This window comes from Ambystoma mexicanum, chromosome 6p (genome assembly GCF_040938575.1).
Source record: "Ambystoma mexicanum isolate Mex_15411 chromosome 6p, UKY_AmexF1_1, whole genome shotgun sequence".
Taxonomy (NCBI): Eukaryota; Metazoa; Chordata; class Amphibia; order Caudata; family Ambystomatidae; genus Ambystoma; species Ambystoma mexicanum.
This window is the reverse complement of record NC_090935.1, coordinates 1,155,115,274-1,155,141,935: the sequence shown is the minus strand read 5'-3', so window position 1 is coordinate 1,155,141,935 and position 26,662 is coordinate 1,155,115,274. Positions and strand designations below refer to the sequence as shown.

At 46.9% G+C, this 26,662-nt stretch overlaps 1 protein-coding gene across 3 annotated transcripts in view; it reads right to left on the bottom strand.

The window, feature by feature from the left end:
- The window catches only part of ENTREP1 (endosomal transmembrane epsin interactor 1), a 367,539-nt gene that overhangs the window by 132,086 nt on the left and 208,791 nt on the right, over window positions 1-26,662 (bottom strand). The gene's annotated exons all lie outside the window — the stretch shown is intronic.

Here is a 26,662-nt window from a genome sequence, read left to right as displayed (position 1 = left end):
TTCCAGTGGTGGATTTTCTGTTAAACACATGCCCTATTGAGCCTAAACCAGCCAACCACATAGGACTTGCCGATAGTGTATTCTCCCTTATCAGTGAAATTAATAACTTCCTGGGTCCATCTGGTTCTCCTATCAGCTTTGATCTGTGGGGGCGGGGGGTGGCAATTGCTGTTCAAGACAGTACTGGTCCTATTCATTATGAAATGAATGGACTTTTAAACACAATTAATGATGTTACAGGAACAGGGGGAAAAGGGGGATCAAAGATGATGCTAAAGTGTACAGTTGCTCCTCTGGGGGCGGGGGGGTTGGTGACCCTGCTTTTGGGGCCCTTACTACCAGCAGCTGTACCACGCATGCAGCCTCTGCAGCCGCATATGTACGAGCGCTGAGCCGCTCTGTGCTGAAGCCTAATTGAGACAGGATTGCTCCATGTAATACATGGCATGTATTAAATTTGAGCGGGGGAATACCCTGCACTTAAAGAGGCCTGCCCTCGTTGAGTCTTCCTGGCCCACAAGCCCAGTCAAGATAAGCCTTTGCATCAATTGGGCTTTTGAAGACAAAGCCCCCACAATTGAGGAAGGTGGAATGGCAGAAATGGGGGCACACACCCTTTTGGCAGGGGTAATGAGAGCCCTGCCAAAAAAAATCCAACCAGGTTCCCCCTCCCCTCTCCTTCAAATGGGGGGATCAAGCACTAGTGCTTGCCAATGCAGTCTGGTGCTGTCTGAAATTGTGTCCCTAAAACTTGCCTTCCACTTAACTGAACTGGTTGATAAGGGCAGGGGTACGTGTAAAGAGAGGCAAGTGATCCGCCTGGGTCAAGTGGGAAGGGCCTAAAATACAATAGAGGAAGCTGGTCTGTCTGTACTTGAAATGGGTTCAAATGGCATTGATGCAACTCAGGGTGGCAATGACCTGATCAATCACTCTGGAATAAACACTCTTCTAACCACCAAACCGGCAAACCTAAAAGCCCCTGTTCACGGTATGAATGCCACATGCTCCCTTCCTCCCTTGCTGCTGTCACATCCCCTAAAGACCCATGGCAGTAAGGCTACCCGGGGCAAATGTTCCATCTGGAAGGGTCATATCCGGGGTGGACCGGACCCCTCCACCCCTGTCTGTAATCTGGCAATAGGAGAAGATCCATGGTGCTACGAGCACGGAGGCCACTTTACCTTCCCAATGTCCCTAAACTGGCCCAGAAGCACTGTGAGCCCAGTGACGCCCTCCTAAATAAGTACATATATTGGATTCAGTTGGTGAGGGACTGCTTCATTACAATGGAGCAAATAACATGATATATCAGGATCCACGGTCAGGGGAAAGATTCATATGGCTCGATCAGAATTGATTTTACAGACCATGGTCTGGCTGGGGACTTATTGAATCTCACCAGGAGATGCCAACCCTTGTCAAATTGAACTCAACCTCGAGACATGTGAAGACATGACAAACTGGCCCATGCTTTCTAGAGCAAATGCTGTTCCATTAGGGAACAGCATTGATTGAGGCGCTGAAAATTACAACTGAAATGTTTATTGTTCATAGAACTGTAGCGACTTTTAGCTTGCCCTATCCTGAGATGTATCAGGTCGAACACGGCCATCAAAGAGTGTTGATTCAATCCTTCTAACCCAAAGCTGGCCTTCCTACTGAATGTGATTGAGCAATTGGGAAACCTATTGGGATGTACATAAATGTATTTATATGATGTATTGCTTACATACATTTATGACTTTTTGCCGAAATAAAGTTATGTGTGATAAGATTTTTTTAAAAGTTAGATCTGAAGAATGCATTCTTCTCTATCCCACTCCACAAAGAATCACAGAATTTGACATTGTTCCTATATAGAAATAAAAAGTGGAAACATACGAGACTTCCACAAAGGTACTGTGAATCACCTTCTATATTTAGCAAAGTCCTGCAAATGGACCTGGGAAACATACATATAGACAGCATGATCATTCAATATGTGGACGACATCTTGATATGCAGTAGGACAGAAGAGTAGTGCCAAAGGGACTCAGTAAAGTTGTTGACAGTTTTGGCAGAAAAGGGTTACAAGGTGGACAAATGAAAATTGCAGTATTGCAAGAAGGGGGTCCTATACATTGAACAGCTAATATTCCAGGAGTGTAGAAAAGTGACCCCCGAGAGAGCAGAGGTGATTTTCAGGACACTAACACTAAAGACGGTGAGGGAGATGCAGCAATTCTTGGGTCTTTGCAATTATTGCAGGGCCTGGGTGTTCGATTACAGCACTTACACTAGACCTCTTTTAAATGCACTCAAGGAGGATCAAGGGGGGACGGCAAGCTAGTGTGGACACGGGAGATGACAGAAGCATTAGAAGAACTGAAAGGTGCAATTTGCACAGCTCCAGCCTTATGATTCATCCCTGATTACAGTGCAGAATTCTATTAGTTTTCACAGACAAATGGAGCAGTAATGACAGCCATGCTCACAAAGAAGACCACTTTATGGCACAAACCAATAGCTTATTACAGTGGACTTTTAAACCCAGTGATGAGAGGCTAATCATCTGTGCGAATAAGCACTGACTGCCGCTCTATTTGCAGTAGAGAAGTCGGCAAGTGTCACAATGGGCTGTAGCACCACCCTGTATGTGGAGCATGCCCTTTTTGCCATTCTTAAAAAGCCTAAGAGCATGTTAACCACGCAGAGAGCATCCAGATATGAGTTCATTATCTCAAATCCAGCAATAAAGGTAGTGAGGTGTAGAATTGTAAATCTGGCGACATTGATATCAGAGCCAATAAAGGAGTGAGACTATATACACGATTGCGCTACATATAATATTATGATGACAGTTTTAGAGCATGGGAGACTGCGCTTGGGAGAGGGAAGGTACTTTTTATTGATGGGTCCTCAACAACTGATCAGGTGATGGTAGAACGACATACTGGGACAGCAGTTGTGAAGTTAGAGCAGAATGGTATATTTGAAGTGGTGAAGAGCGTGATATTACCCTCTCATTTTACGGCACAAGCAGCGGAATTAGTAGCACTCAAAATAGCACTAGAAACGCATGAGGATGAGGAGATCACAGTATACTCCGACTCCACCTACGTGATGTCAACAGTACATGCAGGACTGTAACGTTGGAAAAGGAGGGGCTTCCGAAGTGCTGGCGGCATGCCAGTGCGTGCGTGCCCCTATGGACAAACTCATAGAAGCACTACAGCTCCCAGCAGCCATTGCAGTAGTGAAATGCCAAGCCCACACGAGGTGGGAGGATGTGGTTTCCCGCAGCAACGAAGGTGCAGAAGCAAAGCGAGCAGCCTCTTTTTTAGAAATGGTTGAATTTGACACTCCACCTAAGAAACGCATGCACGCACTCAGCATGATAATGCGAGAAGGGTATAGTTCATTGGCCATTACCCAGATAATAGAACTACAGGGACGGGCACTGGCAGAAGAGAAGGAGCTATGGATAAGGAGGGGATGTTCAATACCCCCCACAGGTGAGATGTGGTGACAGGAGAGCACTGGAAAGCCAGTGATGCCCCGAACATTATTGAAAGTAGTGCTCATGCAGCTACACTACCAGACTCATTTTAGCAAAGACATTCTTGCAGCACAGATAGCGATAGACTGGTTCTGCCCCAACCTGTCAGAGCACGTTGCCTCCTTTATGAATAATTGCCTTGTATGTCAACAGTTTACAGCGGCACACATGTTGCGTGTAGGGAGAGGAGCAATATCACGCCTGAATGGGCCCTCCCAGCACCTTCATATAGGTTATGCAGACATGATTCAAATTTGCAACGGCTACAGGTATATGCTTGTAGTAGTGTTCCTGTTCACTTGCTGGATCAAAGCTGGTCCATGCTCACACCCAATGCCCTCTGTGCGGCGAAATTCATTGTCAAAGAGGTTTTCCCATGGTGGGGGATGTGCAAGGTCCTACGATTCAATGACCGACCTCACTTCGTAAATGAAGTGTTTGAGCACATCACTGTCCTGCTAGGAATTAAGCACAATTTTTCTTGCTCTTATCACCTGCAAGCGAACAGGATATGTGAATGCCCCAATGGCTTGCTCAAAGAAGGTACAATTCATTTTGAGCAACTTTTTATTGCTGCATTAGCACAGTATTATCACAGAAGAGCCTGATTATCCCAACAAATGGCAATGTTGAACATTAAGAGTTTGGGTAAGCGTTTGTGTCCAATTTATGGACAAAGCCAGAAGTGCACAGGTCTACAAGACATGGAAGCTGCAGCCAGACACATCGTATTGCCATTTTTTTGCATTCTGCTGACTCTATCTCTTTGCCCTCTTTGCGTTGCAAAAGGTTGCATTGTCTTATACTCACACACACACTGAAGTACTGAAGTATATGTTAACACAACCCCGGTTCCTGTTATCACAGAAGCTATATCTGAATAGGTCACCAGTGCTGCCCAGAAGTAAAAAAAACTCAGACTTGTGTGAAGCACAGACATTGATTTTGAGCATGTAAATGCCTTTTAGCTAATTCAACTCGCGTGTCTAATAACGTGTGGTATCAGCATACGATCAAGGTGGGGAGAGAAGCCTCAAAGGAGAGATGCTAAGTGCGCTTCCTCATTCTCTGTGCAATGGCTGCCTCCAGACCATACATAGCCACAGAAATGCCAGCAGTCAGAGCACATTGCCTTACGCGCTTAGCGCTCTGCATCACAAGGGGCCAATTTCAAGGATGTTGGGCCACACTGCGATGATGTCACAGAAGACATATGAAGGCAGCTATATCAAAACTCAAGCAATGATAGATGACCATTGGAGTTCAGACAAGACCACAAAATACATTTTAGATGGCCCAAACAAAGGAGAGGCAAAGATAGTGACACAAAGGGAGTTGAGATGTTTGAAGACAGGGAAAAACGAGATAGGAGGGCTGCCAGGATGCTGGGAGAGACCTCAACTGTTGGTGTATGGACAAGTATTTACAGGAGAAGGATGGATGGAAGGGATAGTGGGATGCAAGGCACAAGCACTCCTGACAATTCCAATAGAAATGGTACAGAAGTAGAATGAAGACTGTCTCAGTGAATGGGCAGCCAAGTGTGCGTGGAAAACAAAGCAGGCCCTATGCCAATCTTACCACTGAAGAATGCTTCCCTCTGTTTCCAGAATGACGGTCCGGTGAAAATTGGAGTGAACAAAGGGTGCAAACAAACATCAAAGATACCTGGTATGAAGGTCGCAACTGCAGTGATACTGGACAACTATTGGGCTTGTGTTTTCAATGCATACATGCAACTACCACCGAACTGGGGAGGGATATGATCTCCAGTACAGCTGGACACACCAGCATTAGTGGAGTGCCTCGAAAGGACATACACGTACTGTTGGCCCTATAGAACAGATATGTTCTGGATATGCTCACAGCCATGGAAAGAGGCATGTGCACAAAGATAGGGCCATCTTGCTGCACATATGTGCCCTCCCACGATGGAGAGAATGGAACACTCACAGAGGCACTAATGCAATTATCAGACCTACATGCCAAGCTGGTGGCAGTAACTAGCCTAGTAGAAGAAGATGAAGATTGGCTGACATATATCTTTTCCTGGATACCGCCATGGATGGCTAATGGACTGGAGGTACTCATAGCTGCCTTAGTGCTCGTACTGCTAGCATTCTGTGTTATAAGAGTAGATATAGCACAGTGCAAGAAGACCACTGAGAAGACAACAGGGGTGAAAATCACTGAGAAGACAATAGGGGTGAAAATATTATTGGAGACCACTGAGAAGACAATAGGGGTGAAAATATTATTGGAAGGAGACAAAAGTATACAGAGAGAGACAGAATTTTGACGTGTTACAGTCACACCGGAGGCAATGTCCTCTTTTTCCTCCAGGCACAAGGTTCTAATTTCCCCCAGATCCACGCAACTACATGGGAAAATTGGTATGGTGCAAGCCTGACGGATAGTGCTGCTATATGACATGGAGTTTAGACGAACAAGTGAAGTATAATGGTCACTTGGGAGAAGTGGCAAAAGTATGGACCCCAAAACCACACATAAACAGGGAGAACGGTCAAGGAAGTGTGGTCGATTTATCGACAAGAGGAGGGATTGAAGAGTGAGACCTAAAAAAAGCCCTTGTTAGACCTATCCCACTCTCGTCGCAGCGGCAGAGAAATGAAAGGTGTAAAATCATTCCTGGCTCCCTCATCTCCATCGTCGATGCAGGTGTGGGAAACATTATTCACTCAGACAACCATTTAGACCCTATCCGGATGACATCACTGAAGACATAAGTTTGCAGTCAAAGGAGCAGGTAGACTGACTGCGAACATGCTGAATTTGATGACGTCAAGACTGACACTATGACGTAGACGTGTTAGACATGAAGTACATATGCATGAAGATACACAGGGGGTCATTATGAGTTGGGTGGTAAGGGATTACCGGCACCGGTAAGGAGACCGGTGCCGGTAATCCCTTACCGCCCAATTCTAAGGTCCCTTAGTGGGAACCGTAAGGAACGTGTTGTCTGACCACATGTCCCTTACGGGTCCCGCTAAAGGACCAGGGCGCTAATAACGGGCTTGCTAGTTGCAAGCCCGTTGTTAGTACCCTCCCCATTCCCATTGAGCCCTATCCGGGCTCAATGGGAATGGGGAATGGTTTGTTCAATGGGGTCCCACCGGTAAGTCCCCATTGAACTAGACCGGTGCCGGACCCAGTATTGGAGGCAGCCAGGGCGCAAATAGCGCCCTGGCTACCACCAATCTCAGAATGAGGCCCACAGACACTTAGATTAAATTGCTTGCAGACACAACACACATGCATATGACCCACTTAAGGTAGGGGACGGGCACCCCCTTGCTATGCAGTAACCGCAAGTTGCACAAGAATACATATGAACTACTTGCTGATGCTAAATGCAGCTAACATGTGCAGCCATATAAATCAAGATGGTAGCGACAATCACATTGAAGTGAATGGAAGGTGCTAATAGGACTCGGGAGTACAGAGAGGCCTGAAATGCCAATTTCCCAGAGACAAGCAGACCAGGCTTCGACTTCAGCCACTGTGCATGGTGCATAGTCTTACCAAGGACGCTGAGGAAGAAATGTTTAAAGTTAGCAGATCAGATAGGACACCTGTGTGTATAAAGGCCGAAACTCCTCATAAATGCAAGCAGGAGAACTCGAGTTTGTGGTCCCCGTAAACGTGTTCTGAACCTGGGAGACAAAGCCTCTTCATTCGAGCCAGGCTGAGACGATTCTTCCCATCCAATCGAAGACAAGATGATACAAAAGTAATACCAGGTTCAAAGCCTAATGTTCTGTCTCAAGGTCAAGAGGAGCGGAGATGGTAACTTGTTGAGAACATGCAGCACATTCAGGACCTTTCTCACCACCTTGAATAGTTGCACTTGGGCTGGTAACTTTCCAAATCTCCAAGACTGAGAAGACCCTATATGACCAATCCTTACTCACCTTCCAGGCTAAGCTCACACTTTGTTGCATCACCCAATCACAGAATATTAACCTGAAACATTTGTAGTTGCAACATTTAGGAGGTGGTCGCAGGAGGAGCAACCAGATATGTTTCACCCAATCACTGTACTAATCCCATACATATTGTATGTGTAGTGTACCTTATTAACCAATCCCATTCCACCTTTTAATGCATCTTTATTTTTTTACGTCCAACAGCCTCAAAATGGGATGACAAGCCTCAGATCGAGGAGAAAGTATTGGAGAATGCTGTATTGTCCATGCCTTGATCCCTGTTGATGAAGCTTCTAAATAAAACAGTAAAGCTTTTGTTATATTGTTGGACTTTTCTGTTTTTGAGTACAGGGTATTTCCTATGCCTGGTTCCTCTTGCTTATATATTCAGGGAGATTAACAAATCCCTTGCCTTAATTCAGGTGTGTCCGAAGTCCTCCAGTCTGATAATGGACTGCACTTCCTAAACAAAGTGTTTGAGGACATTACGATCCTATTGGGAATAAAGCATATGTTTTCCTGCGCTTATCACCCACAGGCTGTCATGAACTACAGAACATGTCCCTTTTGGACTTCCTGGTCCTTGTCACAATGGGGCGTGCACTCCATAATACTCCCAACATGGTTGTCCAGCGTGAAACCCCTTTCTCACTCCACGCGCTGGACGTAACGTATTCTATTAATAGACAACGCCTTCCGCGGCTCCGCGCGTCCCACTGCTATTGCAAAGTAGCGATCCGACGTGTGTCCCATAGCTCGCGGTATTGTTTCCTCATACCTGTCTATCTACCCGTTCCTTGCCCCTTCCTTTCCTCCTATTTCCTGGACTTGTGTGCTAGTTGCACCTTTCCTAGTTCCCCGGATTCCTGGATCCGCGTCCCATTAACTGAACGCACTCTGGAGTCGGAAGAGACTCGGGCAGCCTTGTTCAAAACCAGGTCCGTCCGCAAGAAGGCAGCAACCAAGGACTCCAGCAAAGAACGGACCCAGGTGAGAAGGGGGGAACTCCTTGACACAGGCGAACAGGATCTGTGAACGCCTCAATGGCCTGCTCAAAGAAAAAATTGTGAAAGTGAAAATGACTTTGAAAAAGGGATGGCTCCACTGCCTACCCATAGTCTTCATCGCATTGCGTCAGCCTGCCCCTGTCACCATTTAACTCCTCATTAGGTGGTGACAGGGCAATGCATGCAACTCCCACTTGCTCCTCCCTCTAGAGCACTGACGGATGCCCAAAATGCTGCCACTGTTTTGGGTAATGAAATGTATGAGTACCTTGCTTTGATGATGTCTAGTGCTTCTTTTATCTCTCAACAGCTGAAAGTGAGGCAGGGGAGGTCGAAGAATGATGAAGATGACACATGAGCAAAACCACAAGAACTGCTGAAAGTACCACCCCTTTACCCGGGGGATCTAGCCTTGTTGTGGAACTTTAACAGAAAATGACATAAGGCCCGATTTGATACCCCCTTCACTGTAAAGCAAGCAACTGATAAAGCTTTAAAGTTGTTAGGGATGAACGCTTGGAATTACCTGGAAGATGTCAAGCCCTGTGAGACCCCCCCTTGCCCAAGATGGAGACGGTGCAGCACAAGAAGACGAGAAACAAATTCAGACACATTCTAGAACCAGAGTTAGGCAGGAGCATACATAAAATTAGTTTAGGCACACTGTTCTTTTTAGATTCAGCGACCAGCATAACTATATGAACTGATTTTCTAGGAGTATCATTGTACCTGCACAATACAAAAAAAGCACCTTTTTGAAATTAATGGGACACAGATCCAATGGTGCCAGAAAAACTCTACATGGCACATAGCTATCCAGTACTTAAAAGGAGTAAAGTGCCTATTATTGCCTTGCTCAGTAACCCTAAAGTTCAATTCATTTTCTGCTGCCAAATTAGTAAAACATTTCCACAGGAGAGGTTGACCTGTTATAACAATGATGATCCCAAAGGTTATCAATGTTGATAAGCATCAGTTCCAAGCTCATGATCGACGCCAAGGATGTGCATATATGCAACATATGGGTACCACTGCAAGAGCTATTGTATTGATTTTGTTTGCGTTCTGCTGTCTCTACCTATCTACTCTCTTTGCACTACAGAGAGCTGTGTTGTGCTACACACACACACACACTCAAGCATATATATGCCAATACAACACCCGTTCCCTTAGCAACCGCAGCTGTAACTGAGCTGGTCACCAGCATGACCAAAGGAGTAAAAAGGCTTAAACAAAGCGCTAACACTGATTTTGAACATGTAAATGCTTGTATGGCAAATACGGCTCACATCCCATATAACATGTGGTACCAGTACATGAACAAGGTGGGGAGAGAGACCTGATGAAAGAGCTGTTACGTATGTTCTCTCATCCCCTATGCCATGAGCACTTACAGGACATTTATAGCGACAGAGATTCCAGCAGCCAGCGCACAATGCCTTATGCACCTAGCGCTCTGTACCACAAGAGGCCAGTTTCAAGTGAAATGGGCCACACTGCGGTGGATGTCACAAAATATGTTTTCCTATGGGGACAGCTATGTACAAACTCAAGCAATGATAGAAGACCATTGGAGCTTGGATAAAATGATACAATTAATATTGGATGGCCGAAACCGAGGAGAGGCTAGAATAGTGGCACAGACAGAGTTGTGATGCCCGAAGACAGGGAAAAAGGAAGGAGGGGGAATGCCAGGATGCTGGGAAAGACCTCAACTGTTGGTGTATGGATAAGTGTTCGCAGGAAATAAATGGGTAGAAGGGATGATGAGGTGAAAAGCACATGTCATCTTGACAGTTCCAGTGGAAATGGTACAGAAGGAGAACAACAAGTGCCTCAAGGAATGGGCTGTGAGTACTAAGCTGCTCACATGGGTCAAAAACGAAGCAGGCCCTTAATAATACCCCTCAAGAGTACTTCCTTGTGTTTCCAGAATGATGGTCCAGTAAAGGTTGGAGTAAACAGAGGACGCAAATGAACATCGAAGATACCGGGTATGAAGGTCAGCACAGCAGTACAAATGTACCACCACCACTGGGTCTGTGGTTCCAAGGCGTACATGCAACTACCACCAAACTGGAGAGGGATATGTTCTCCAGTACAGTTGAATACACCTGCGCTGGTAGTACCTCAGAATGTTATAAAAGTAGATGGATTCCCCAAGATGGATGCACACCAGAGGAAGAGACGATCAGTGGAGTTGACCAGAGTGAAGAGAAGAAATTATATTTCGACCACGATGGAAAAACTCAATACAATACCGCAAGCACATAGGCTGTTCAGCAGGACTGAGATGTTCTTCGCCTCAGTTGTTTCATGCGACCAGGCCAATGCAAACGCCAAATGTCTTGAGATTACCAGATGGGAGCTGTTGCAGACAATCAATTCAACAGTGAAAGAGTTCAACGCTATAAAAGAAGAACTCAGAGCCATCAGATTCATGAGCCTTCAGAACAGATACGCCCTGGGTCTTCTCACAGCTATGGAGGGTGGCATTTGCACAAAGATCGGGCCGTCCTGCTGCACATTCATACCTGCTCACAATGAAGATAATGGGACCATTGCAGAGGCCATAATGCAGTTGTCAGACCGACATGCCAGGATGTAAGAAATCACAAGCACTGCAGGGGAAGATGACGACTGGCTGGCATATATCTTTTCCTGAATTTCATCATAGATGGCCAATGGACTAAAAGTGCTAATAGCAGCCCTAGTGCTAGTACTATTTGCATTCTGTGTCATCGGGGTAGCTATAGCACAGTGAAGGAAAAATACCAAAAGGATGATAGGGATGAAGTTATTGTTAGATGAAGAAATTAAAGCAGATGAACAGACACAAACTCTTGAAGTGCTGCAGTCACACCTGAAACAGAATTCCCTTTTTCCTCCAGACATGACATTCTTTTATCCTCCAGACCCCTGCAATTACCTGGGACGATGGGTATGGTGCAAACCAGATTGAGAGTGCTCCATGACCTGGAGTATAGACGAACATGTGAAGTACTGTGGCAGGCTGAGTGGGGTGACGGAGGATTCAACTCCAAACCAATACGTCAATAGGGAGGACCTTTGGGGAAATGTGGTTGATGTCTCGCTCAGAGGGGGGGGGGGGAATTGAAGAGGGACAGATGAATGTGGCCCTCGTCGCAGAAATTACAGGTGTACATCGTTCCTCGCCCCCTCCTCTCCATCACCACTGTACCGCAGATGTGAGAAACGCTATTCACTCAGACAACCCTTTAGACCCTATCCTGATGACGTCGTAGAGGGGATAAACTTGCAGATGATGGAGCCAGCAGACTGACTGTGACCGTGCAGAGAGCCAATGACGTCACGACTAAGACGAAGACACAGATGCGTTAGACATGAAGCACATATGCCTCCCTGCACAAAGCTACACAGACACTTAGATTAAACTTCTCTAAGACACGAAGAACATGCTTTTGACCCACTTAGTTAGAGGACAAACACTCTTTGCTATGCAGTAACGTATGCAGTAAACAGATGGCCATGAAAATCAAAATGGATGATGCAGCCACGTTGAAGTGAATGGAAAGCATAGAGAAGGCTCAAGAATGCTGGCAAAGGCCTGACTCACTGATTTAGCAGGGAAACGCAGACCAGACAGGTTGTACAGCTTGTGTGCGTGTTCCAGCCAAGGCTATCAGGGGAGAAAGTTTCACATCGACACACAAGGACACAGACAAAGGGACACATTAGAAACAGTCGTGTTAGACTAGACACCTGTATGCATAAATGCTAGAAAATCCTCATAAATATGGAGCAGGAAAATCAAACCAGTGCTCTCCACACTCGTGATCTGAGACTGGGCGACAAAGCGTATTCATTTGAGCCAGACAGAGACCTTCATTGCCACCCAGATCAGGACAGACAATACAAAATAATACCAGGATGAAAGCTAAATGTACTAAGCTCAAGGCCTAGAGGATTGGAGATGGGAACCATATTGGTACAGACAGCGCCTTTGGGGCTGCCCCCATCACCTTGAATCGTTGCTCAGGGCTGGTAAGCGTCCAATGTACCAAGGCTGAGAAGACCCTCACTAACCAATCCCTACCCACTTTCCGCGCCAGTTCACACTTTGTTGCACTGCACAATTATAATGCACTAACCTGACATGCCTTTACTTGCAACATTTAGAAGGTGGTCACAGGTGGAACCACCAGATTAAGCATATCCAATAAGAGCACTAACCCCATATGTATATTATATTTAGTTTTCCCCACCAACCAACACCAGCCTTCCTTAGGGTTTTGTAGAATAACATGTCACTTATGACATCATAAAAACATGCAGTGGGAAAACCACAGCATGTTAAACCTCTGCTGGTGAATGGAGGGGTGACGGAAAAAAGGCTGTAGTGTTGCCCGTGAGGGTAAAGATGGCATCATACCCCATACGGAAGAGACACACATTGTTCAGTGGGGTGAACATGGGGAATATGAATGGGTTTAGGTCTTTAAGGGTTTTGAGAGAACATTACAACTCCTAGAGTGGACTCATAAAAAAAAGTTCAGAACGAATCATGGCCACTTTGGAGGAAAGGAGCTGAACAAGATCCTGGCAAATGTTAGAATCAGGGTCATCATATGAAATTGCATGATAGTATCAGGCATATTTGGATAAATTGTGCAGTTCTCTGTGAAAGCTCTGTGGTGGAATTAAATAAATACATAAATAATGAAAAATGAAATTCGGACTTCACTATAGGTAATGCCTTTATGATGTTTCTTTTCTTCTAGCAGACATTGTGATGCCACGATGGACCTATAAAAGTTGGTTTGGCTATTCATTGTTTCTTTCCTAGCAGATTCTAGGGAATGTTGATCAGGTGAGGCTGGAAAATTGCTGTCTTGCAGGAATCCAGCCAAGGGTGTTTCGGTGCATCTGGCCTCATGAAAAGGTTAGGTCCAGTACAAACAAAGTATCACTTTGAGAACGTGAGTGATGGCATGATGGTAGAGGTGTATAAGTCCTTGCCGGGACATCTTCAAGGAATTTGGTCACGTGACACGTTAACCAAAAATTGATATCGAGGAAGGACTAGCTATGAAAAAGAATGTATTGTTCTGAGGGGAGGAGTGAAGTGGATACTGGAAAACATAGTGATGGTTTTCAAAAAGCTGTTAGGTTTCGACTCTCTCTTAGGTAACTAATGACATATAAAGGTTAGGGTTCTGGAGGGTGCCTTAGATTAGCGGCGTCAGTTCCAGATAGACCTAGGATTCAGTTTATCTTTTCTTGCACAACACCAATAAAGCTGTCTCTGTCATCCCCTGAAATTGAAGTGATCACTTGGAAGATTTAAAAGCCACCATGAATAATTTTAGTTGTGGTTTATAGGCATCTTTTCATTCTAGGTAGAACATTTCAAGCAGGATTATTCCCCACTGCGCATGGCACTCTGTCCTGATGACCACATAATGAGCTGGCTTTTAAATCTTCTGGACCTTTAATTAAAAAAGTATACTTGTGTGCTTTAACCAGACTGGTGGCATGTTAAACTGTACAGATAAACCATGTCTGGTTATGACATGGTGACTACTGGGATCACACAATTCTAGAGCCACAGAATGTGGATATCATATCAGTGTCGGCTTTGTGAGCAATGCTCTAGTCATGACAGGGCTGATGGGGATTAGCCATCTGGCCAAGGTGTCGCTAGAACAACAATGTGTGACCCTGCCATAGGAATGATCCCCCTTGATGGAGGAGATATCTTCAGGGCAGATGAAATCTCCCTGTGAGGTCCACTGGGAATGAGTGCTTTAAAAACAGTCCTCCCCTGGTCCAGAATTATTATATAGACCATAATCACGAGGATTGTGATCTTAAACGACTGGTAATTGATTTGCTCAAACCTGATAGACATCATTTCTCCATATCTACCAGGTTGCCCAAATTGAGAAAAACATTGATCTACCATTTGAATTAGAATGTGACTGGTTTAAAAGAGGAACTGTAGTGCAAAGCATTACTGTGCTAATTATTATCCTCAGAACAGAACAGGAAATGGGCTTTGTGTTTGCCTGGGTAACATGCTGGATAGTTTGTATCCAATGCAGTAAAGGTATAATTATAGACACCTCTCTGTGAGATACTTTATAAGAACCTTAATTGGTAGTGCCATCCAGAATGGGTTTGAATACTAGAATATTACCTATTAATCAGTTTTGTCATGTAACATTATATCTAATCGTGGCACTTTAGAGTTAGCAGGGCTTCGTTACCAGGCAACATGTACAACAAAGATGGCCGCCATGCTTGCCTGCCTCAGTGTGATGAAAGCGGTCTAGCAACCTAGACCTAAGCATACGAGACATTCATAATAATATAGTATCAATGCGTGTACTTCAGAAAAGACTGGAGAGCATGCTGAAAGCACCAACAAGGACAGTCCTGGTGAGTTTTCGACAACATTCTACTTCAGGCATCTATTTGCCTATGTTGGAAATCGCACTCAGTTCATTAATCCAGTATGGGTACATAAGCTGTTCATTGAACAAGCTTAAATTAACGTTCTAGGTGAAACCTTCCATGGGGAACATTACGTTGCCCCAATAACCTAGCAGGGCTTCACAAGACCTGCATTGCAGGCACAAATAAGGTAGGCTTTGTTTTGATAGCATTATTCTTTAGTGTTTCTCACTATAAAGTAATTAGGGAGGCAACCCAGCTATTCTTTTGCCATATATTTTGCTAAAGAGTTTATCTGAAAAAGGTCTCATTGATTTCAGCATGGCTTGGTCCCTGGGAACTACAATAAGGGAGATGCCGGTCAACAATTAAATTGAACATTTTATGTTTGGAACTGGAGTTCACTCAGGTTTGATATCCAGGTGTCTGATTCTATGCTGGCACCCAAAGTGGCATCTTAAAGATAGTAAGAACATATCTTTTAACAAGTATTAATGTCTATTCATTATCTTTTGTAGATGCATTATAACCAATCATCTCCTTTGACGAAACAATTTTATGCCCTGAAGATGGCTGGGCCAAGGGAATTAAGGGCCCATTTAGCTGGCACTTACTTTGGCGATAATTAAACAATAGCACCCACAAAAACTTCAATCTGATTAAGATGCATTTATTGCACACCAATGGCTTTATAGTTAATGTGACACACAACAAAATTATGAGTGTCAGGTTTACATTAACATGTAATGCGTTATGTATGTTTGTTCTCAATATGTATGTTGTCTATGTGTATAAAGTTGTTAGTATAGATGTTGTACTGTTATTGTAAGAAAATCTCTTTGGTCTGTTTATGTCAAGAGAGAATTCTTTAAGATATATCACATTTATTTGTATCATCTTCACTATGATTATATGAAATGTTTTTGCACCAAATTATTAAATATTAGATTGCTGATTAAAGTATCTATTTCTAATAAAACTGCTTTTTGAAATATACATTGATTGTGATTAGAAGAGATGCATGTAAATACATGGGGGATCCTCTTGTCTTGTGTGTTAAAAACAGTCCTGACAGAACAAAGTCACTTTCTTACCAGGGTGCTAATCACTGAAGTCCTTTTGAAATAGCCAGACATGGGAAGGGGGTGGAGTTAGAGTAGCCAGAGGATAGTGAGGAGTGTGTTCTTTTTATGTTACATTTCATTCATGAACTTATGTAACCACTTATTACTTAGCACCTAGAAGCTTTATTGCTTAGTCGAACATACATGCATGCAAACATGCTTACATATTTATTTCTGCATACACTCCCATATGCTTACATATTGACCCAGCAAGCCCTGCAAGCAAATTTGTTTTTAGTTCCCATAGTAAGGGTTAAACGGGTGATTGCTGAAGAAGCCAGAGTACTGTGCAGCAGGCCTTGACTTTGTACCTAGAAGCGTCAGGCCTTTCGGGCATCTTGCTGTAACACGATAAAGGGGCCAGACACTCAGAGGACCTTGCTTTCAAAAGTAACTCTCCAAGAACAGATAATACGAAGAGACGCTTTGAGCGCCTTACAAAGGATTGTCACCAGACACTAAGAATTGTCATTTTAGAACCTTACTAACGAGATGTGCTTTTGTAAAATGTTTACCTACATCACAATTGTGGGGCAGGGATTAACGTCCATGTTACTTTGCGTTATATTAGAAGCTGAGGAACTGCCTACCGAGTGGCAAGTGGGTTTTGTAATTAGGGACTTTCCATTTGTTACCCTATACAAACGCCACTGGAAGCCACATAGGGGCTGACTGGATGGATGAGGCAAGCATTGACAGGGGCCTGCTGTGAGACAGATTACAGGGGATGCATGCTTTTGAAGCTGTACTTCAAAAGCCACTTTAAATTGCTTGAATAACCACTGAGCCAAAATGCTAGACTTTTTCTGAATGGTACATTGAATAATGTGTTCTTTTGTTGGTATTTTCATTTCATATTGATGCAATGAATGTGTTATTTTAATAATGCTTTATTGACATGAGATTTTGGTTTAGCTTGGAACCGTAGTGTTGCTTTGAATTGAGCCGTATATTTACACGTTAGGGTGTTTGAAGTATGGACAGGGCTTTGTGTCATTGTCAAAATGAACTCTGATGTATGCCTCATGTGGGGCGGAACAGGTCTTCAGGTTTTGGACAGATGTTTTGAAGCCCATGATTATACCTGTGATTGGCTTGAGTACAGAAATATGACCTGTACCCTATAAGAGGGTTGATTTGTTGGAACACTATGAATCGTTAGAGAGATTGTGTTGAGGGCTTTTATGTTTGTAAATAAAAGCTTCCTTTTTTACAACATGTTCATTTTTGACTCTGGTACGTTGGCAATGTGATGCATATTGTGCCTCTTGTTCTATGGTATCTTTCTGTTTTGTTCTCTTCTCTATCCCTTTATAAATGTGTTTAACAATGAACTATCTTGAACATCTTGCTGACCCGTGAGTACGTCGGTAGGTTAACAGGTAACACCTTGTCTGGTGAAAGGGTTGTATGCATTAGAAATGTGTCTGTGAGTTGGGAACATACATATGCTTTGAGCCCCCACAAACCCAGTTATAAACCATTGTGGCAGAGCACAAATCGGAATCGTACAAAAATGTCAACTCCAAAAGTCTGACAAGTACGATTATGGCGCTTTTGCCCAGTACCCAAATTGTGACTGAAGTCGCAGTCTGAATTTTGGTACGGGACAAAACCGGGATGTATGCAAAATAAAATCCTGTTACACCGAATAAGGGGAGCGGAGGTTGCAGGGGGCGGAGGGGTCCCTCGCTGCCCTTGTTCGGTGTAATGGGAGTTTTAGTTGCAGGGGTGCCCCCTTCTGTCCATTAAGTGGACAGCAGGGGACGATAACCTTCGAAAAAAAAAAAAAAAGGACCCTGCTGCGCCAGTTCTGAGCCACGTTAGAGGAAGGGAATTGACGCTGCAGGGACATAGATAAATCGGCGGCACACACACGTGTCCCGCCGAAAAGGTAAGTAGGGAGGGAGGGGATGCGGGCCAAACTGATCTATGTGATCACTGCGCCGCGCCATAATGAAAGTCGACATTTTCAAAGTCGACATTATGGGCGGCGCAGTGTTCACATAGATACACATAAATCGGCATTGTAATCATACGTGATAAGACATTTTCTGGGCTCTGAACCAGTGTCCGATAGCTACGCTGTCGCGTAAGAAGAGTGCTAGGTCCTACTACCAGCTAAGCTGGGGGGCTTCCTACTCCCCATTAGAGTCAGCACCCTTAGTCTAATCGGTTTGCTTTTTCGATGGGGGACCCTGCCCTTATTTTATTAATCTTAGGAATGTAAGGCAAGTAGGATGTTACGGGAACTGTGTTGGGGATACAGTCTACTCCACAGTGCTATGCTATAGAGGTGGAGAGAGAAGCTTCCAAGGAAGAGGAAAGCTCTTCTCCCTTCCCATTGCAGGGGCACATTTGGGGAGACACTGCCGTTGGCCAAGGCCTCTCTGATGTCTGTGCACTGAAACCATGGTCCTGCTCACTGGAGATGAATGACCCTCTGTGGGTGCCAGACAATCTTCCTGGAGTAGAAGTGTGGAACAAAGGATTCAGCATGTTGCTGGTGACCCTGAACTGGGCCTCCCAGAAACTCGGAAGCCCAGAACCAACTAAAAACCCTGTTTACTGCCTTGAGAGTTATTCGAGCCAGCTCGACTGCGCTTGACTCATTTTAAGCTGCTGCAGGAATTGCTCCTATTAAGAACTCTGTGAACTTCAAACTGCTCACCTCCTTCTTTGAGCTGTCTTGCTGCAGACTCGCCCCAGGAAAGAACAATGCCACAGCGACTCCACCATCAGCTCAAAGTTGTGGAAGTACCCAACTCGCCTCATCCTGAGCACCAACTTGACCCAATAGAAAAACTGTCACCCAAATCAAAAGCCGACTTGACCCACTGGAAGCCATTGACTCGCCCATCCCAAACACGACTTGACCATGATGATGCATCGTTTTGACCAGACCTAAACACTTGTTTCAACAGAACGACTCCAACCATCTCAAGCACTGACCCGGTCCACAAAGAGCACCGTCTCAAAGCCAACTCACCACTGGAACAGCAGAACTCGACCATGCCATCTTGGCACCACCCTGACTGCAGAAAAGCACCAAGATGCCCAGGTCGACGCTGTTGAGCACCCAAGACAAGAAATAAATGTGTTTGCAATGGCCCTGTTATGGAACAAGTTACTTACCTGTAACTGTTGTTCTCCAGCATGGGTCTGGCATGGATTCACATGCTCATGAATATTGCCCGTCATCAGGCTGGGCATCCTCGGTAAAGAAAAAATCAGTATCAGTTTCGTTTCTGATCTGTCTTTCTTAGTAGTAACCAATCACTGGTCTCTGGGTCATACTGCCCCCAGCCAATGACTGCCCCCTTCCTAAGCCCCACCCCTGGCAGCCATCCTCAGATTTGGTAGCACGCAAAGTGGCAGTATGACCAAGTGAAGAGCCGCCGAGGGTAAGGAGGGAGGGTTTGCATGTGAATCCATGCCAGACCCAGCTGGAGAACAACAGTTACATGTAAGTAACTTGTTCCTTCTCCAGCATGGGGTCTGGCATAGATTCACATGCTCATGAATATAAGAATACATAGCAGTACACACATGCACAACCACGGGAGGTGGCAAGGTTCAACATTAAAAGCATTACATAAAACTCAACATTAAGAGCTTACCTCCTCACCAGGCTCACCTTAAGCGAACAGGTTGCACAGCACTGCCTGGCTGACTCTGGACTCCTCCCTGGAATCCGGGTCGACACAGTAGAATCTCGTGAAGGTGTGCGTCGACCTCCACGTAGCAGCCCTGCAGATGTCCAGCAGGGGCACACCAGACAAGAACACCGTGGTAGCAGCGATCGCTCTGGTTGAATGGGCTCTCGGACGGCCGGGCAACGGTCGGTTTGCCAACCGATGACAGTGCATGATGCAGCCGGAGAGCCACCTGGAAATGGAAGCCTTCGAGAGAGCCTTCCCTTGGTTCACAGGTCCAAAGTTCACAAACAGCTGTGATGTCTTCCGAAAACTCTTGGTTCGGTCCACGTGGAACTTCAGCGCTGTAGCTACATCCAAGTGCAAAGTCCTCTCGGCCGGCGACGAAGGCGATGGGAAAAAGACTGGTAACACCAAGGGCTCGTTGAGATGGAAGTCCGACGGCACCTTGGGCATGAAGGAGGGGGTGCGTCCTCAGCACCACCCTCGTCTCGTGGAAAGTCAAGTATGGAGGCTTGCAGGAAAGGGCTTGAACCTCTCCCACGTGTCGTGCAGAGGTGATGGCCACAAGGAACGCTGTCTTTCACGACAGGAACTTCAACAGAGCCGAATGCAAAGGCTCGAATGGCGGGCCCATGAACCTGGTCAGCACCACGTTGAGCTCCCACGCCGGGGCTGGAGCCTTCACCGGCGGGAACGAACGGAACAGTCCTTTCATAAACTCCTTCACCAGGCGATGAGACCACAGGGATGATCGTCCTGCAGTTCTGGTGTATCGGGAAATTGCCACCAGATGTATCTTGATGGAAGCGTGAGCTAGTCCAGCTTTAGCCAGCGACAGTAAGTACGGTAGCACTTGAGGGGCTGTAATCCGTAGAGGGTTAATCTTCTGTGCACGGCACCAGACAGAGAACCTCTTCCACTTGTGTCCGTAGCACTTGAGAGTTGAGGACGCCCTGGCCTTTGCAAGAACCTCTCTGCAGTCAGCTGGGATATCGTACCCTCCAAACTCTAGTGCTGCAGGAGCCAGGCCTGCAAGTTCAGCGACTCCGGGTCGTGATGAAGAATGGCACCTCCTTCTCTGGAGAGAAGATCTGCGTCTGTCGACAGTTTGACTGGTGGGGACGCTGACAAGTCCAGAAGGTCCGGGAACCATATCTGTCTCAGCCACCTCGGTGCGACGAGGATCATCCTGCACCGGGACCTCTTAAATTGGTTGATGAGCCTGAGCAGCAACAGCAATGGTGGGAACACATACAGGAAGAGGCCGTCCCAGGGGAATGAGAAAGCATCGCCCATGCTCCTCAGCTGGGGGAACCTGCTGGCGAACCTCTGGCACTTGGAGTTTGTCGCCGTCGCAAACAGTTCGATTTGGGGTTTGCCCCATCGCCGAAAGAGTTGATCCACTTGATCCTGGCGCAGTTCCCACTCGTGGCACGAGCGCAGCTCCCTGCTGAGTGAATCGGCGATGGTGTTTTTTATCCCTGCTAGATGAAAACGTACCAGAAACATCCCCTGGGCAACGGCCCAGTGCCACAGATCCTGGGCTTCCTTGGACAGGACTGGGGACCTGGTTCCTCCATGCTTCTGGATGTAGAACATCGTGGTGGTGTTTTCAGTGAAGATCCTCACCACCTTCCCTTGAGGGACGGGAGGAATGACTTGAGGGCCCAGAACACTGCTCGGAGCTCCATTATGTTGATTTTGGAGCGGCCTCTCCTCCCAGAGCCACAGGCCTCTCGCGTGAAGATCTCCGGTGTGCACTCCCCACCCCTCCAGGGAGGCATCCGTCGTCACCGTCACCTGCTGGGGTCTGAAAGTCTGTGCCCGCGGCGAGATGCGCGCGGGTGCCCCACCATCGGATTGCTTGGCGGAATACTTCGTTAAGCGAGATCTTGTCCTCGAAGCTGCCCGTCGCTTGCGTCCAACGGGCGTTGAGGAACTCCTGCAGAGGACGCATCCGAAGCCTGCACAGGCGCACCAGATAGACGCAAGAGGACATCATCCCGAGAAGGGACTTGATGGACCTCACTCTGGCCACGTCCGTGGCCAGCAGGCGCTGTACCTTGCCCAGGATGGCCTGCGTTCTTTCCTCCGACGGCGAGGCCAACTGCGCTACTGTATCGAGCTTGGCTACCAGAAACAGCGCGACCTGTGACGGAACCAGGGGGGATTTGGGGATGTTGATGGAGAATCACAGGTCCGTGAGCAGCCGGACGGTCTTTGCTGTGTGTTCGACGGCGAGTTCCCTTGTCCCTGCTCGGATGAGCCAGTCCTCCAGTTAGGGGTAGATGTGGATCCCCTGCAGGCGCAGCCGCGCCGCCACTGGTGCTAGGCACTTGGGGAACACCCTGGGTGCCGACTTCAATCCGAATGGGAGGGCCTTGAACTGGTAGTGCCGCCCTTGGACTACGAACCTGAGAAACTTTCGGTGTCCTTTTAGGATGGGGATGTGAAAGTATGCATCCTCCAGATTCAACGACGATAGGAAGTCTCCTTCCTCCAGCTGGTCCAGCATGTGCTGGAGGGTGACCATCCGGAACTTCTGTGCCTTGATGTATTTGTTTAGCCGACGCAAGTCCAGGATGGGACGCCATCTTTCTGACAAGGAAGTATCTTGAGTATACTCCGGAGCCCCGGAGCCTCTTTGGGACGAGCTCGATGGCTCCTTTCTTGAGCATCGCCCTTACCTCTAACAGCAGTTGAGGGATGTGGTTTTCCTTCCTGGCCACTGGAGGAATTCGGGGGCACTTCTTTAGGAATTCCAGAGTGTGCCCGTGGGCCAGGGCATCCAGCACCCAACGGTCGGTGGAGATGGACTCCCACACGCTGATGAACTTCGCCAGCCGGCCTCCCACCGGGGTGCTTTGGTGGGGGCCCAACGCAACAGCCGGTTCAGTCTTGTTTGGAAGCAGCCTTGCCTCCTCAGCCTCCCTGGCGACGACGACGAGATCCACCTGACTTGCCTCGTCCCCTGTAGGCTTCTTGCGACGAGGAATGGGCCGCTTGACGGTAGGTCGAGGAGCCGCCACCGAATCCTTTGGAGGCACCTTGCTTGCCTCCGGAGTTCCGAAAGGGCAGCCGCCGTTAATGCAGAACTCCCAAGGCCCGAGCCGTCTCCGTGTCGGTCTTGATGGCCTGCAGCGACTCATCCACTGTCTTTCCAAACAGATTGTTCCCGTCGAAGGGCATGTCCAAAACCTTGGCTTGCACGTCCTGGCGGAAATCCATCGCCTTGAGCCACCCGAGCCGTCGAGGGCAAACGCCGTTGCCCAACTGGCAGAAACCGGTGTCGGCAATGTCCGTGGCCAATATCGTCGTCCCATGGCGTCCAGCTTCTTTCCCTCGCCATCCGATGGGGAAGTTGAAGATGAAGCCGATGCCCCCCCCCCCCCGCTTTCTTCTTGGCCGCTGCAGAGACGACTGTGTATATCTCCGTGCATAAGGCTTGGATTTCAGCCAAAATGGCTGCCAAGTTTTCCAGTGGCTCGGCCTGCGACGGGCGTGACGGGCACAACGGTTGCTCCTCATCCACGGGAACCTCGTCGTCGTTGCCACCCTCGCTCTCGTCGGCCCCCTCTTCGGGATTCCTCCCGTGGGACCGGGCCTCTTCCAAATTTTCGGTCAGTTCCTCCTCGGAGGTTGTGTCCGTAATGGCCAACGGCCCCCCCTCTTTTTCCACCAGGGTCTTCACGGGGGTCTTCTCAATGGGCTTAAAAGAGGATTCCCTCCGCGGAGGCAGGGAAACTCTAGGCCCCGAGGTCGCCTCCACTGGGATAGCCTCCACAGGCTTTGCCAGGGCCGCAGCAACTCCCTGGATAGAGGCCTTCGCCGGGTGGATCAAGGCCTTCACCACCTTGGGCACGCTTGAGGCCTTCACCTTACGGGGAGGGTTACCGCCTCGCTCCCCCTCGGCCGGTTCCTCTGAGATCGACCGGGGCCTCTCCAGAAGCTTAGCCGGGTTCTCGGATTTCCTCTTCCCCGAGCCAGAGCGTTGGCTCGCGGTTGATGGCGTCGGTGAAGGTGCGCCCTGCCTGGCAGCCGAGGAGCCTGACCGTTCGGCGCTCCCAGTGTCCGCGGACTTGCGGTGCTTTGCCTTCTGTTGGGCCCCCGTCACCGTGGCACCCTCACAGGACTTAGAAGACCGCTCAGACTTCTTCTTTTTCTTCTTACCTGCTGGGGTCTTGCCTTCCAGCCAGTTGGAAAGACGGGTCCGGCGATCCCTCATCGTCCGATCCGTCATGTTAAAGCAAAACGCACAGTCCTTCTCCACGTGAGTTTTGTCCTCGTGGAGGCAGTAAAGGCATTTCGAATGCTCGTCCTCCTTGAACACATTTTGTAGGCTGCATCCAGGGCAGATCCTGAACAGTTTGCCGGGAGTCGAGCTTCCCTTCTCCTGGGCCATGTTCTTCTCGTCCACGACGTAGGCCTCAGATACTTCTGGAATCCTCCAAGAAGCGTAACTCGACGAAAACTTCACCCTGAGGGGCGTAGATAAATCCGAAACGGGTTAGTGTTGATCGGAAGTAGAAACGGTGGAGCTTGAGGCTCGATTAACCAAAATAATTAGATAAATCTGTTTGAAAAAGCGCAAAACGCAATAAAAGCTCGAGAGCTAGAGCACGAGGACTCCCAACACTTGAACGTGTGGTAAAAATCTGAGGATGGCTGCCAGGGGCGGGGCTTAGGGAGAGGGCAGTCATTGGCTGGGGGCAGTATGACCCAGAGACCAGTGATTGGTTACTACTGAGAAAGACAGATCAGAAACGAAACTGATACTGATTTTTTTTTTACCGAGGATTCCCAGTCTGACGACGGGGAATATTCATGAGCATGTGAATCCATGCCAGACCCCATGCTGGAGAACCTGGTCTGCATCAAAGGGCTGTTGTGATTTGAAAGCACTTTTAACATTAGCTGCTCAAATCACTTGACAGCACGCCAGTCTTCACCCAGAGAGCCCCCTTTTCTCTCAAAGTCTGCATTCTATGTGTTCCCTTTACAGGGGTGGGTCACTAGTGTCATGTCAGTCAGTAAACTTGAATTCAAAAATTAAATTTCATAAAAGTGAGATACAAAAACACAAAATACAAAACAGACACAGAGACAACATTAGAAATGTTACAACTTTCTAAGCAGTAAGGCATTTTCAATAAAACCATACATAGAGTCAGCCAAGCTTTTACAGGACAAGGAGAACAAAAGCAGATTGGCCTCATTTCGTGTTCATACATTATACAACCTAAAATAGGAACAAGAAACTTTCTTCTTAAATCATTCAAGATTGGACAAAAGAATCAAAAATTAGTCATATCATCCACCGAACTCCCATCGCAATAACATAGCAGAGAAATAGCCTTTGTCTTGCTAGAACTCCACCTCACAACAGAGGCGAGTGGTAAACGATTAGCCCGAAAATCAAATAAAATGCCCCTCTTACGTGGGTTCAAGAATCTGCTTGTACACCTGTCTGAGCAAAATTGAGGTCAGTGGTAAAAATAAGTGTGGAACCGTGGGCATTACAATTTCAAGGCTATGGCGCATCAGGTCTTTTCCCTGAACAAATACAGCATTGGGAAAGTCAGCTACCCAGGGGTCAAGTCCTAAAAATAAAAGTGAGGGGACTCATCAACAAACACAATGGGATGTGAAGCCGCCAGAAATTAGCATATCAAGGTGAAATATGCACATTTCATTAAATTGTCTGCATAACCACCCAAATGGCACTGGAAATATTGCATTTGTCTTTCATAAAATCAACACACATACAAAACCAAGAAGGATATTTTCTTCCAATAGTGTTTTTGAAAATTTTAAAAGGTGTGCATGCTTTAGACTGGAACATGCAATGGCTTTGATTCCTAAATTCAAAGTAAAGTAGACATCCGATGTTCGAATTTTAGCTGGGGGGAGTCCAACCTCTGAAAATAGTGGGTGGACTCAGTCCACCTGCGTGCACCCTCGACTTGAGCCCTGCAGCTACCCCTTCCTCAAATGGTTTAATAATGGTTTACAGAGACACAGGGTCTCATTACAAGTTAGCCGGCCCGGATTTAACGGTGCCGATAAAACCGTACCAGCAGCGTTTTTCCGGACAAGCTAACTACGAGTTCTGTGGCCACCGAGTTCACCGGCAGCATACGGCCGCAAAAACACCAGCCCATTACTGCATGGTGCCGGTGTTTCCGCGATTCCCATTCCCGTGGAGTCCCATAGGACGGAATGCTGTCGCCGGAATTACCGGACCACTGGGGCTGTTATGCCACGGAAATTCCGGCAAGTCGGGCGCCGGTAAATCCCCATGAGTCTGGCGGCAGCCTGCCAGTTTTACCAGCAGGGCTACCGCCGGACTCGTAATGAGGCCCACAATGTGGACATACCGTGTTTTATAGCTAGCAGCCACGGGTCCCTAGTGTTTTTAATTAGTTATGTGAATTGTTCGTTTTTATTACATTTCTGATTTTCTTTCTTAGTTGGACATTCCATTATTTTATTACCATTGCATGGTTGTTTGTGTTACAACTGTATTTGCTCACACGCCACCTGAAGAGTATAGCCTGCCCTCAACCAATGTTACCAACAGAGGTGAAGGGACTGCGTCTGTTTCACCTTTATGATTGGGATCACTACCGGTTTAGTAGCAGTGTGAGGCTGAGGAGACGTTTTCAGGCACTCCTCTTCCCTTTACTCTTGCAGAGCAGTAGTCATTTCGTCACAGAAGTGCTGATACATGAAAGACAAATAACGTATCCTGGCGGCCAGTCAGCCCAGTAAGTCTTTTGAACTTTTCAGATGTTTGCAATTCATTGTTTTGTTTGTTTTATACAAATGGGAGATGTTCATGTCTGTTCAACGCATTCTTTATTATTCTGGGGAGCTGATCAAAAGGCTTGGCACACCTGCAGTTTGTCTTGTCTGTCTTTTACCCCCAGGTGCAGTTCTAGCG